Here is a 12,189-nt window from a genome sequence, read left to right as displayed (position 1 = left end):
TAAAAAAGATTAACACTGGACTCCTACAAAACTGTAGAACTATTTAACAGATGGTACGTGAGAACTTAAAAGAGAAAGCAATAATTACCAGGGTCAGAAAGTTTGGTGATAGAAGTCACTCTATGCATTTAAAAATACCACATTCCATGAAGTTGAAGAAACCATTGATTATGAGAGCCATCATTATTTTCCATGACATTAAGAAAGAAAAACATTGCCATCTATTCTAAGATTCATGCCAATGGCAAACGTGTTTAAACGTGAATGAAATGTGCATGCCAAAGTGGGAGAAATATGATGTTGCTCTTTCTTTTGTAGGTAACTCCTTCTTGGGGGCTATCAGAGGAACAATGAAAGGCTAGAGGAGGGACAAAAAAAATTTTCCTTCTTATTTTGCTTCATATTTCTTGTTTTTTTTGTCCTATTGTTTTCATCATCATTCCATTTTTATGGGTCAGCATTTTGTTCCTGTAAATAATGTAGCAATTGTTTACACTATGTAGGTTGAACAACATTCACATAACCAGCATCAGCGCCCTCTCTCAGTGATATCAGCACCAGCCTGGTGTTAGCATCACCCCCCTGGGCTCCCACCTTCATGATCCCTGTTTATGGTAATTCCAACCTATCTCTTTTTCTCTCCTAGCCCTAGGGGTGGTAGCTGATCTTACAGCTGCCACTGGGGGTTATCTAAGTGGTCAATAATTGTCTTTTCCATTCTCCAGTATCTAGTTAACAATAACTTAAATTATCTGTTAAAATGATGATTCATATGGTTTGTCTCCTGATTAGACCCTGATTGATGCAATATCTGTGTGCATACACATATCACAGAGAGAAAGAGGGGAAAAATAAATTGGGACATTGTTGACATGTATAACAAATTCTGCTGGGTTGTGGAGAGAGAGCCTTATATGCATACTTAGGTTATATGACACCCCTTTGGACAAGAGCATAACATTTGATTAGCAGTGATCAGAAGAATCTAGTGTCAAAGCAGTGTCTGCTGGCCAAAAACTGGGTGAGTTTCTGAGTAATGTAAATTCACTATGCATGAACAATCATGACTGTAATTATGTCCACCTTATGTTAAATATCTATTACAAATGGACAGTTGGAAAAAATATTTTAAAGAAAATACCATGTGTATATATACCTGTTTTATTATTCGCATACAAATCTGTAACTAGGAAGTCTTGAATGAGGATCACTGTTACTCCAGGATGGACCCCATTTGGATTAATCTCCTATATAACATTCAATAAAAAATTACTAGTTATGCTAGAAGACAGAAGCAATACTAAAAATTGAAGAGAGGAATAAACAGACATTGGAATAGACCCAGAGGTAATAAGAAATATACTTTAAAATACAACTATGATTAAAATATTTAAGAACATATCATAAAAGATGGAAGGTAGGGGATGTTGGGGGTAAGGGAGAGAGATCAATAGAGAAATAAAATATATTAAAAAGTACCACAGAAACCCTGGAACTAATAGATACAATGATTGCAATTAAAAACCATATTAAATCCAATGGTTGGATTTAATAGCATATTAAACATAGTAAAAAAGATTAATGAATTGGACAATAGGTCAGTGAAAAGAATCCAAGTTGTAGCTTAGAGAGAAGAAAGTGTGAAAAATAAAAAGTTTGCATACTCACATATGATATAAAGAAAATGATTCAATATGTGTATAAATTGAGTCCCAGAAAAAGAGAAATAAGGAGTGGGACAGAAAAAATAGTGGCAGAGATATTGGCCAAAATATTTTCCAAAATTATGAAAACTACAACGCTAAATAATCAAGAAGGTCTACAAGCTCAAAATGAGATATGTAAAAAAGAAAACTACATCTAGGACCCCCCCACTTTGAAAGAAAGAAAGAAAAACTTAAAAAGCAGCCAGAGCATCATTGACAAATGAGCAAAGGCATTACACTGGGGAAAAGTTAGTCTTCTCAACAAATGGAACTGGAACAACTAGACATGTACATGCAAAAAAGAAAGAAATGAAATGAGACACAGACCTTACACCTTTCACAGAAATTAACTTAAAATGGATCGCAGACCTAAATGCGAAACTACAAAACTCCTAGATGATAAGATAGGATAAAATCTAGATAGCCTTGAGTGTAGAGATAAATTTTTAGACATATAACACCGAGGCACAATCCATGAAAAAAAAAAAAAAAGCTGACTTAAAAACATGTGTTCTGCAAAATGTGCCATGAAGAGCATGAGAAGGTAGGGCACAGACTGAGAGAAAATATCTGCCAAAGACACATCTGAAAAAGGACTATAACCTTAAAATTTAAAGAACCTTATGGACAATAAGAAAACACATTAAAATTGTGGCAAAGACCTGAGCAGACACCTCACCAAAGAAGATACACAGATGGAAAAGAAGCATATGGAAAGATGCTCAAAATCATGTGTCACTAAGAAATTAAAATTAAGAGAGCTGAGGATAGGAAAAGAGCCGAGTGTCTGAGCAGCACTCCCAGCTTCCTCTCTTCCCCTCTCTGCACCCTGCTCTCATGGCCTGCCCGCCCTGCCCCCGAGAGCAACTTCCACCATGTCCACCTCAGCGAGTTCCCACTTGAACAAAGGCATCAAGCAGATGTTCATGCCCCTGCCTCAGGGTGATAAAGTCCAAGCTGTGTCATCTGGATTGACGCTACTGGAGAAGGACTGCGATGCAAGACCCGGACCCTGGACAGTGAGCCCAAGAGCATAGAAGAGTTGCCCGAGTGGAATTTCGATGGCTCTAGTACTATGCAGTCTGAAGGCTCCAACAGTGACATGTATCTCTTTCCTGCTGCCATGTTTCGGGACCCTTTCCACAAGGACCCCATCAAGCTGGTGTTCTGTGAAGTCTTAAAGTACAACCGCAAACCTGCAGAGCCCAATTTAAGATATACCTGCAAACGGATAATGGGCATGGTGAGCTCAGCATCCCTGGTTTGGAATGGAGAGGAGTATACTCTCATGGGCACAGATGGGCAACTTCGGTTGGCCTTCCAATGGCTTCCCTGGACCCCACGGTCCTTACTACTGCAGCGTGGGAGCGACAGAGCCTACGGCAGGGATACTGTGGAGGCTCACTCCCGGGCCTGCTTGTATGCTGGCATCCAGCTCGAAGGGACAATGCCGGGGTCACGCTTGCCCAGTGGGAATTCCTAATAGGACCCCGTGAAGGAATCGCCATGGGCGATCATCTCTGGGTGGCCCGTTTCAGCTTGCACCGAGCGTGTGAAGACTTTGGAGTGATAGCAACCTCTGACCCCAAGCCCATTCCTGGGAACTGGGCTGGAGCAGGCTGCCCCACCAACGTCAGCACCAAGGCCCTGCGGGAGGAGAACGGTCTGAAGTACAGAGAGGAGTCCATCGAGAGGCCGAGCAGGCGGCACCAGTACCACATCCGAGCCTACGATCCCAAGGGGGGCCGGGACAAAGCCCGGCGCCTCACTGGATTCAGTGAAACCTCCAACATCAATGACTTCTCCCCCAGCATGGCCAACCGTAGCGCCAGCATCCGCATTCCCCGGGCTGTGGGCCAGGAGAAGGGGTCCTTTGAAGACCGGCGCCCTCTGCCAACTGTGACCCCTTCGCAGTGACAGAAGCCCTCATCCGCACGTGTCTTCTCAACGACACTGGCGACGAGCCCGTCCAGTACAAACACTACGTGGACTAGACTTGCAGCCATCCGGCTCCTTCTAAGTACTTCTTCCTCCCGCTCCCACTCTCGGCCCTCAATTGTTATAACAAATGTGACTCTAAGAGCAGAATATCAAAATCTTTTTTTTATTCCTCGTGCCCGGTTAATATCTCCTGCTTTCTTTGGCCAGGTTAGAGGGGGGTCCCGTTCTTAGTCTCTTCACACACACACACACACACACACACACACACACACACACACTTTTCTCCCCTATCATTGAAGCTTCCCTACCTTCGAAGAAAAAGTTCTCATTGCTTGATCCTCCATCTATAACACAAATCAGAGTAGTGTTTTTATATTTAAATGCAAAAACAAAAACATTATATATATATGGATATGTGTGCTTTCTCTAAAGGAGAAAGACCGTTCTGGTCACTGGGAGCCAAATTTGAGATGAAATTAGAAATAAGGCTCTCTTTTTGAGGAGGAGGGGTGCTTGGAAAGTTGGCTGTTAGGGGCTGTTAAACCCTCACTACCTTTAAGGGTTTCTCTGTGCCCTGCCTGCCCTTCTGGACATGAGTCGGCTACCAGGAGCAAATAGCAGCAGTCACCGAGCCCCATGGCTTTGGTTTATAAAGACACATGTATGCACAGGGGTTTAGAAATATGAGTTGGCTGATCAACTTGAGCATGTATGTTACTGACAAGGGGATATTGGGTTATTTTCTGGGGGACTAGCATGTCACTAAAGCAGGCCTTTTCATATATTAAAAAATTAATATATGAAAAATTAAAATAATTTTTCATATATTAAAAAAAGTTTAGATTTTAATCATATTTGTAGTCTCTTACAGAATGCTTGTTTGCTTCCACTGTCTCCTCCCTGTCTCCTCTTAGAGGGGAGGGGGACAGGACTGGGGTTAAACACTTGTAATTTTGTATCCTGGTGTCTGTTCTGAGTGTGAAAAATTCCTTTTCGTTCGTTAAGATTCTGAGGAGTTAGTTTTTCTTTTATAATAAAACAACAAACCCCACCTTCAAAAAAAGAAATTAAAATTAAAATGAGAGAGCACTAGCCACCTGCCAGGATGGCCCCAATCCAGAACACTGACGGCAACAGTGCTGGTGAGGAGGGAAGCAGGAGCTTTCCTTCACTGCTGCTGGGAAGGCCGAATGGTGTAGCCACTTTGGAGGATGGTTCGGCATTTCTTACAAAAGTCATCATGAGAATGACTGAGAACTGCCTGCATGCAACCACATAAATACATCTTGCAGACCTTCATGAAAGAAATCAGACACAGTACAGTAACTGCTGCATGATTTCGTTTCTTCCAGTTCAAAAGCAGGAATATAAATCAATAATGATGGCAATAGTAAGCGGTTATATTGGGGGCTATAATTTGGAGGAAATGAAGAGACACGGCCGGGTGCTATTAATGTTCTATATCTTGATGTGGGGAGTGGTTACATTTTGTAAAATTTTATTGAGCTGCACACTTAAGATTTGTACACTTTTCTGCACCTATATTAGGGGCATGTGGGTATAATTCTTCTGAAATGTCCCAGTGCTATACCAATTTGAGGTTACATTAAAATAGTTTTATCTCTGTACATCAAGGTAATTTAATTTCAGGAAAATCAAGAAATAGCACAGAAAAGAAATAAAATGTATCAGCAGTTAAAAATAATTATATGGTCACAGAAACTTAAAAAATAATAATAAAACCCTAAATTTTGATTTAAGCAAAAGGAAGTGTTTGTGTATCTGTTTGAAGTACGTGTGTGTGCCTGTATCTCTTTCAATGTAGGATGATAGATAGCTATATACATGACATTTATAAATGTAGAGTTAAATACCAGAAGAAATAGCTAAAAAGTTTTAATTTCTGATTCGCTGATAATAAAGAAGGATGAGATAGAGCAGGGACTGACATTTACTGAAAAGGATCACATATTACATATTTTAGCCTATGCAGACCATATGGTCTCTAATGCAAATATTCCCCTCTGTCCTTCTAGTGTGAAATCCACCAGGTACAATATGGAAACAAATGGACATAGATGCCGTGTTCCAATAAAACAGCTGGTGGGGTATAGTTTGCTGACCTCTTGGAGAGGATGACTAATTTTCATAATAATCATAATATTATTGTTTAACTTTTAAGTTATATGCTCTCTTGAACATAATAAAATTATTTCAAAGAAAATATATCATAATATCTTTACAGCACCATTAGCATTAGTCATCATATAGTTTCTCCTGTATCTCTTGAAATTACTTTGAAAACCAATGTACTTTTTGCACATGTTTAAAAAGCCATCTAAAAATTTTGATCCTACTTTTCAAATGGTGGGAATTCCAGTATGTTATAAATATTGTCATTTAAAAATAAAACTAGTATAAAAATCTTTTAAATGTAGCCAGTGAATGGCCAACAAACATATTAAAAGATGGTCAATGTCACTAATCATCAGGGAAATAATAACAATCAGAATGAGATATCACTTTATACCTTTTAGGATGGCTATTATTAAAAAAAAGAACAAAGATAGTAAGTGTTGGTGAGGATGTGGAAAAATCGAAACCTTGAATACTGTGAGTGGAAAAGCAAAATGATGCAGGGGCTATGGAAAAGAGTATGGAGGTTCCTCAAAACATTAAAAATAGCTGTACCATATGATCCAGTAATCCCACTTCTGGGAATATATGAAATTAAGTATTGAAATCAGGATCTCAAAGATATCTGTACTCTCATGTTCATTGCAGCACTATTTGTAATAGCCAAGATATGGAAATGAACTAAGGGTCTGTTGATAGATGAATGAATAAAGAAAATGTGATATATATGATATGTATATATATATATCTACTAGTATATATGCAATGTGATATTATTCAGCCTTAATATAGAAGGAAATCCTGCCATTTGTGGCAACATGGATGAACCTGGAGGACATTGTACTAAGTGAAATAAACCACACACAGAAAGACAAATACTGTAAGATCTCACTTGTATGTGAAACCTGAAATAATTGACCTCATAAAAGTAGTGAGGAGAATGGTGGATGCAAGGGCTGGGGAAGGAGGGAATAAGGAGTTGTTAATCAATGAGTGTAAAGTTTCAGTTAAGCAAGATGAATATGTTCTAAGTTCTCTGTACCAAACTGTGCCTATAGTCAAGACTGTATTGTACACACAAGACCTATTAAGAGGGTAAATGTCAAGTATTTTTACCATCCTATCTAATAAAGAAGAAACATGCAAATTGACCGTACCTCTGCTATGCCCACCAGCCAATCAGAGTGACTATGCAAATTAACCCAACCAAGATGGCGGCCAGTGGCCATGAGCTGGAGTGAGCAGGAGGCTTGGGTTGCCCCAGCGATGGAGGAAGCCAAGCTTCCCACTGGCCCTGGCCTGCGTGGCCTCTGCTCAAGGCTACAAAGTTTCAATTATAGAAGACAAATAAATCCAGATACCTGCTTCCAGCCAGACTGGCCTCCACTCACAGAGGTGCTGAAAAAGAAAGAAAAAAAGGAGAGGCTGGGAGCTTGGGTCGCTGGGGGACTTGGCCACCCTGAAAAAAGCCCTCAGCCACTCACCCAGGCTGACCAGGCACCCCAGCGGGACCTCCCACCCTGAAGGGGCTGTGGCCAGCCTTAAAACGGTCCTCAGTCCCTTACCCAGGCTGGCCATGCCCCCATGGAGTAAGAGTCCCTGCTGGAGGGGCATGGCCAGCCTGCAAACAGACATCAGCCTCTCACCCAGGCTGGCCACACACCCATGGGGTGAAAGTCCCCACTGGGGGGCTTGACCAGCCTGCAAATAGCCATCAGCCCCTCACCCACGCTGGCCAGGCACCCCAGTGGGACCCCCCACCCTGAAGGGGGTGTGGCCAGCCTGAAAACAGCCCTCACCCAGGCTGGCCACACCCCCATGGGGTGAGGGTACCCACTGGGGGGCTTGGCCAGCCTGCAAACAGCCATCAGCTTCTCACCCAGGCTGGCCAGGCACCCCAGCGGGACCCCCCACCCTGAAAGGGTTGTGGCCAGCCTGAAAACGGCCCTTAGCCCCTCACCCAGGCTGGCCAGGCACCCCAGCGGGACCCCCACCCTGATTCTGGACACCCTTCAGGGCAAACCAGCTGGCCCCCACCCTTGCACCAGGCCTCTATCCTATATACTAAAAGCATAATATGCAAATTGACCCTAACAACAGAACAACTGGGAATGACTGGTTACTATGACACGCTCAATGCAGGAGTTGCCCCCTGATGGTCAGTGCACTCCCACAGGGGGAGCTCTGCTCAGCCACAAGCCAGGCTGACAGGTGCCAGCACAGTGGTGGTGGTGGGAGCCTCTCCTGCCTCCTCAGCAGCGCTAAGGATGTCTGACTGCAGCTTAGGTCTGCTCCCCGCTGGCAAGTGGACATCCCCCAGGGCTCCTGGGCTGCCAGAGGGATGTCTGATTGCCAGCCATCCCTAAGGGAGCGGGCCTAAGCCAGCAGGTAGACATCCCCCAAGGGGTCCCAGACTGCGAGAGGGCACAGGCCGGGCTGATGGACCCCCCCCCCCAGTGCACAAATTTTTGTGCACCGGGCCTCTAGTAAGAAAATAAAAACATATGTAACCAATGGACTTCAAATGCCACAGTAATTTAATACCCACATTTTCAAATTTAAAAGTTCATGGCCTCTTTATAAGAAAAATTTCAAAATACTCCATTTCCTCCTTCATATTCTATTTTAGTTTTCTACATTTTTATCTTCTTGTAATTTATTTTTATTCTTGAGTCTTTTATTAATTTTATAAAATATATCTGTCACAAAAAATCTATATCTATATATATATATAAAAGCCTAAGTGACAATCACAACCGAATGGACAACCGAACAGACTGCATGGGGTGACTAGGCCAGCAGGGGGTTAGTGAGGGGCGACCAAACGAACAAGCAGCAGGTTGCAAAGGGTGACCAGGCCCTCAGGGGAGGCAGGTGGGGGTGACCAGGCGGCATGGGGGGCAGCTGGGGGCAACTAGGCTGGCAAGGGGAGGGACTGTTGGGGGTGACTAAGCCAGCAGGGGGGGCAGTTAGGGGCGATCAGGAAGGCAGGCCAATGAGCAGTTAGGAGCCAATGGTCCCAGATTGTGAGAGAGATCCTGGATTGGAGAGGGTTCAGGCTTTGCTGAGGGGAACACCCCCCCTCCATGCACGAATTTCATGCACCAGGCCTCTAGTATGTATATAAATTAAAATTTTATGTTTATTAAATGCTTTTTGAACATAAGGCTCTAAATGTTCAAAAATTGTGGGGGTTTTTTGCATTGAGTTATAACTAGAACTATTAGTCATATATTATTATAATACAATTAGTGTAATAAATATATTGCAAACTTAGAACACAATTTAAACAGAGTGAAGTTTAATTGGAAATGATTCTCATAATGAGATAACTAGGGCTGATTTTTACTTCAATAAGCTCATGTATTCCTGGATGAATATTATTTGTTGCTAAAATGGGATGGGGTAGAACACCAATCTTATTTAACTCACTGTTTTTCGTATGGTAAGGCCTGAGAGATCTTGCTGATCTAATTAAGTAAATAGGAATGAAAGAATATTTTAATTATTATTGAATTTATTGAAGTGACATTGGTTAATAAAATTATATAGGTTTCAAGTGTACAATGTTATAATACATAATCTGAATATTGTATTGTGTGTTCAAGTCTCCTTCCATCATTATTTATTCCCTCCTTACACTCTCCTACCTGCCCCCGCCCATACAGAGAACAGATTGATAGCTGTCAACCTGGAGGGGCATTGAGGGGCTACATGAAAAAGGTAGAGGAATTAAGCAAAACAAAAAACAAACAACAACAACAAAAATAAACACAAAACCCTCACAGACACAGTCAATAGTATGGGAATGGAATACTTTTTCTAGCAATGTTACTCGATTCTTCAAACTTGAAACATATGCCAAATATTATGTGGTGATGTATTATCAAAATTAGTTTTAATGATGTATGAGCTGACAACTTTAACAGGGTCTGCCTTCAACTGTTTTGAAAGAAAAGGATTGAAAATTACCTGATTTGCAAAAGCATTTGTTAGTCAACAGAATCTTTTAATTTCTCAACTTTGGGGAAGTATATCAACAGGCTTCACTAAAATTTATCAAATATTTATTAATTATGCCTTCTTGAGGCACTTTGCAGTTAGATTCAGAAAGAAATGGAAAAATAGAAACATTGCTTATTTTCATACACCTCTGCTATAATATTTTTTATTAAATGCTTTTATTGTATCATATGTTTAAATACCTTTTTAAATGCAAATCTTAAAGCTGGGGATTTAGCTCTTTCAATTTGTGGAAAATAGTCTAGAGACAACCTACTAAGCAAAACAAGTCATCTCTCTCAACAATCAGTGCAATCCAACTCTCATAAAAAGTTTGAGTTCATTTTTCAATTCAGAGAAATGTCTAATATTCATATCAAGGAAAGAGGAAAAAAGGCAAATGAAAATTTAAAATTTTATGATAATTTACTTATCTGCATCATATTGATTTATAAAAATATGAGAATTTATTTCTCATTTCTTAGGCTATTATAATCCAATGTAATGTCTAGTTAAGATTATACTTTACGGAATTTATAAAATAACATGACATACCTTCAGTGAATTTTGTGTAGCATGTATGCTTAACATGTGAGAATAATTAAATAAAAATCACATGTAAAAACTCTGAGATAACTGTAACATCATAACTGTACTTTTCCTATATATTTAATGAAAAAAAGTTATTGCTAAAATTAACTGGTTGATAGATTAGTATATAATTTTATTTTTGGTAATGAAGTGGATAATATTAAACATTTATAAAGTGAAACACTGATGTAGAATGCATGTAAAATAATTGTACTATAGTACAATTTTTTGCATAGTACAATTTCTTGCATATCATCTTGGTATTGTATAATTTTTTATCTGATTTGATAAATGTTTTAAATTATTTTTGGAATAAGATACATAGCCCTGGCCTGGTGGCTCAGTTGGTTGGAGCACCATCCCATACACCAGAAGGTTGTGGGTTCAATTCCTGGTCAGGGCACATACCTAGGTTGTGAGTTCAATCCTCAGTAAGGGTGTGAATAGGAGGCAATAGGTCGATATTTCTCTTTCTCGCTCTCTCTCTCTGTCTCTCTCTCCTGTCCTCTCTCTAAAATCAATAAAAAACATATCTTCCAGTAAGGATTTTTTAAAAATCATACATAGATTCTAAAGAAAAAAACAAGTAAAATTTTATCCACAGGTTTTAAGTGTACCTTGAAATTTTTTCATAGTCCTAGAAAATATTCAAATAACTTTTAAGTGAGCCAGTCTCATTAAACTGCTTCAGATATTTAAAGGTCCATTTCTCTCCTGCTCTTATCAAGACCTGAAAAGGAGAGTTGAAAATAGCTTTAAAAAAATAGCTTTTGCCACTATTTAAATATAAGGAAAACAAGTCATTCTTAGTGTTCATTATTTCTTACTGGTGATACCTATTTTATTTTTTGACTTGGCTCTTAAGCAAAGAGGCAAATACCTTGTGAAGGCACAGAAGCTGAAAGATAAGTGCTCATCATTTGTTAAAGCTATGCAGAGGCCAGGCCTAGGAGGGGCTCAAACAGTGTGTTCACATACATGGTCACTATATTCTGTAAAGTTTGTAATAATGAGATAGTGAAACCCTGCCTTCTCCCTCTTTTCACTTTGGCTTCCCTTCCTTCATCCTTCCCTTTGTGCTCAAATGGCCTCGGGCTTTTTGGAGGAAGTGACTAAAAAAGGGGGAGAGATGCAGATACATCTACTTTGGGTTTAACAGGTAACTTTATGACTCGCTGCGAGGTAGTCACGACCACGTATACTTATTACTTTAGCTGTCTTAATATAGAATGGCTTTCAGGAATCCTCCCCACATTGTGACATGATGTGAACTTGCAGTGCCGAGGTGTGAACTTGGTGATTAAGTTTGCTGCTGGAAATTTGTGAGTAGCAGAGGAGAAACAAGAAGTTAGTATGGGGAAGTTCTTTCAAATTTTTCAACTTATGTAAAAAAAAAAAATTTATAGCGATTGCCCCACATTTGACAGCAATCCTAAAGAGTCACCAGATATTACCAATAATGGTTGTAAAACTGCCAAAAAGTGTTCTGTGTTATCAATGCTAAGAAAAACACTTCCATCACTCATGCTAGAGCAGTGGTTTTCAATCTTCTGGCCCTTTAAATACAGTTCCTCATGCTGTGACCCAACCATAAAATTATTTTTGTTTCTACTTCATAACTGTAATGTTCCTACTGTTATGAATCGTAATGTAAATCTCTGATATGCAGGATGGTCTTAGGCAACCCCTGTGAAAGGGTCATTCGACCGCCAAAGGGGTCGCAACCTACAGGTTGAGAACCGCTATGCTAGAGGAAAGACTGATTATCTTTCTACTCAGTCTATTGGAAATGGTGTTACCAAAATATTAAATG

At 40.2% G+C, this 12,189-nt stretch overlaps 1 long non-coding RNA gene and 1 pseudogene across 1 annotated transcript; both read left to right on the top strand.

Annotated features, from left to right (window-relative positions):
* Positions 1–2,468: 2,468 nt before the first annotated feature.
* On the top strand, positions 2,469–3,771 carry LOC102238733 (annotated as a pseudogene).
* A 382-nt stretch (positions 3,772–4,153) lies between these two features.
* On the top strand, positions 4,154–4,439 carry LOC106723855. The gene is made up of 2 exons (XR_001359590.1): positions 4,154–4,270; positions 4,303–4,439. It is a non-coding gene; the product is annotated as an uncharacterized LOC106723855 (long non-coding RNA).
* Positions 4,440–12,189: the final 7,750 nt, after the last annotated feature.

The sequence above is a fragment of the Myotis brandtii genome, unplaced genomic scaffold, assembly GCF_000412655.1.
Source record: "Myotis brandtii unplaced genomic scaffold, ASM41265v1 scaffold663, whole genome shotgun sequence".
Classification (NCBI taxonomy): domain Eukaryota; kingdom Metazoa; phylum Chordata; class Mammalia; order Chiroptera; family Vespertilionidae; genus Myotis; species Myotis brandtii.
The sequence above is the reverse complement of the archived record's forward strand: the minus strand, read 5'-3'. Positions and strand labels throughout refer to the sequence as shown.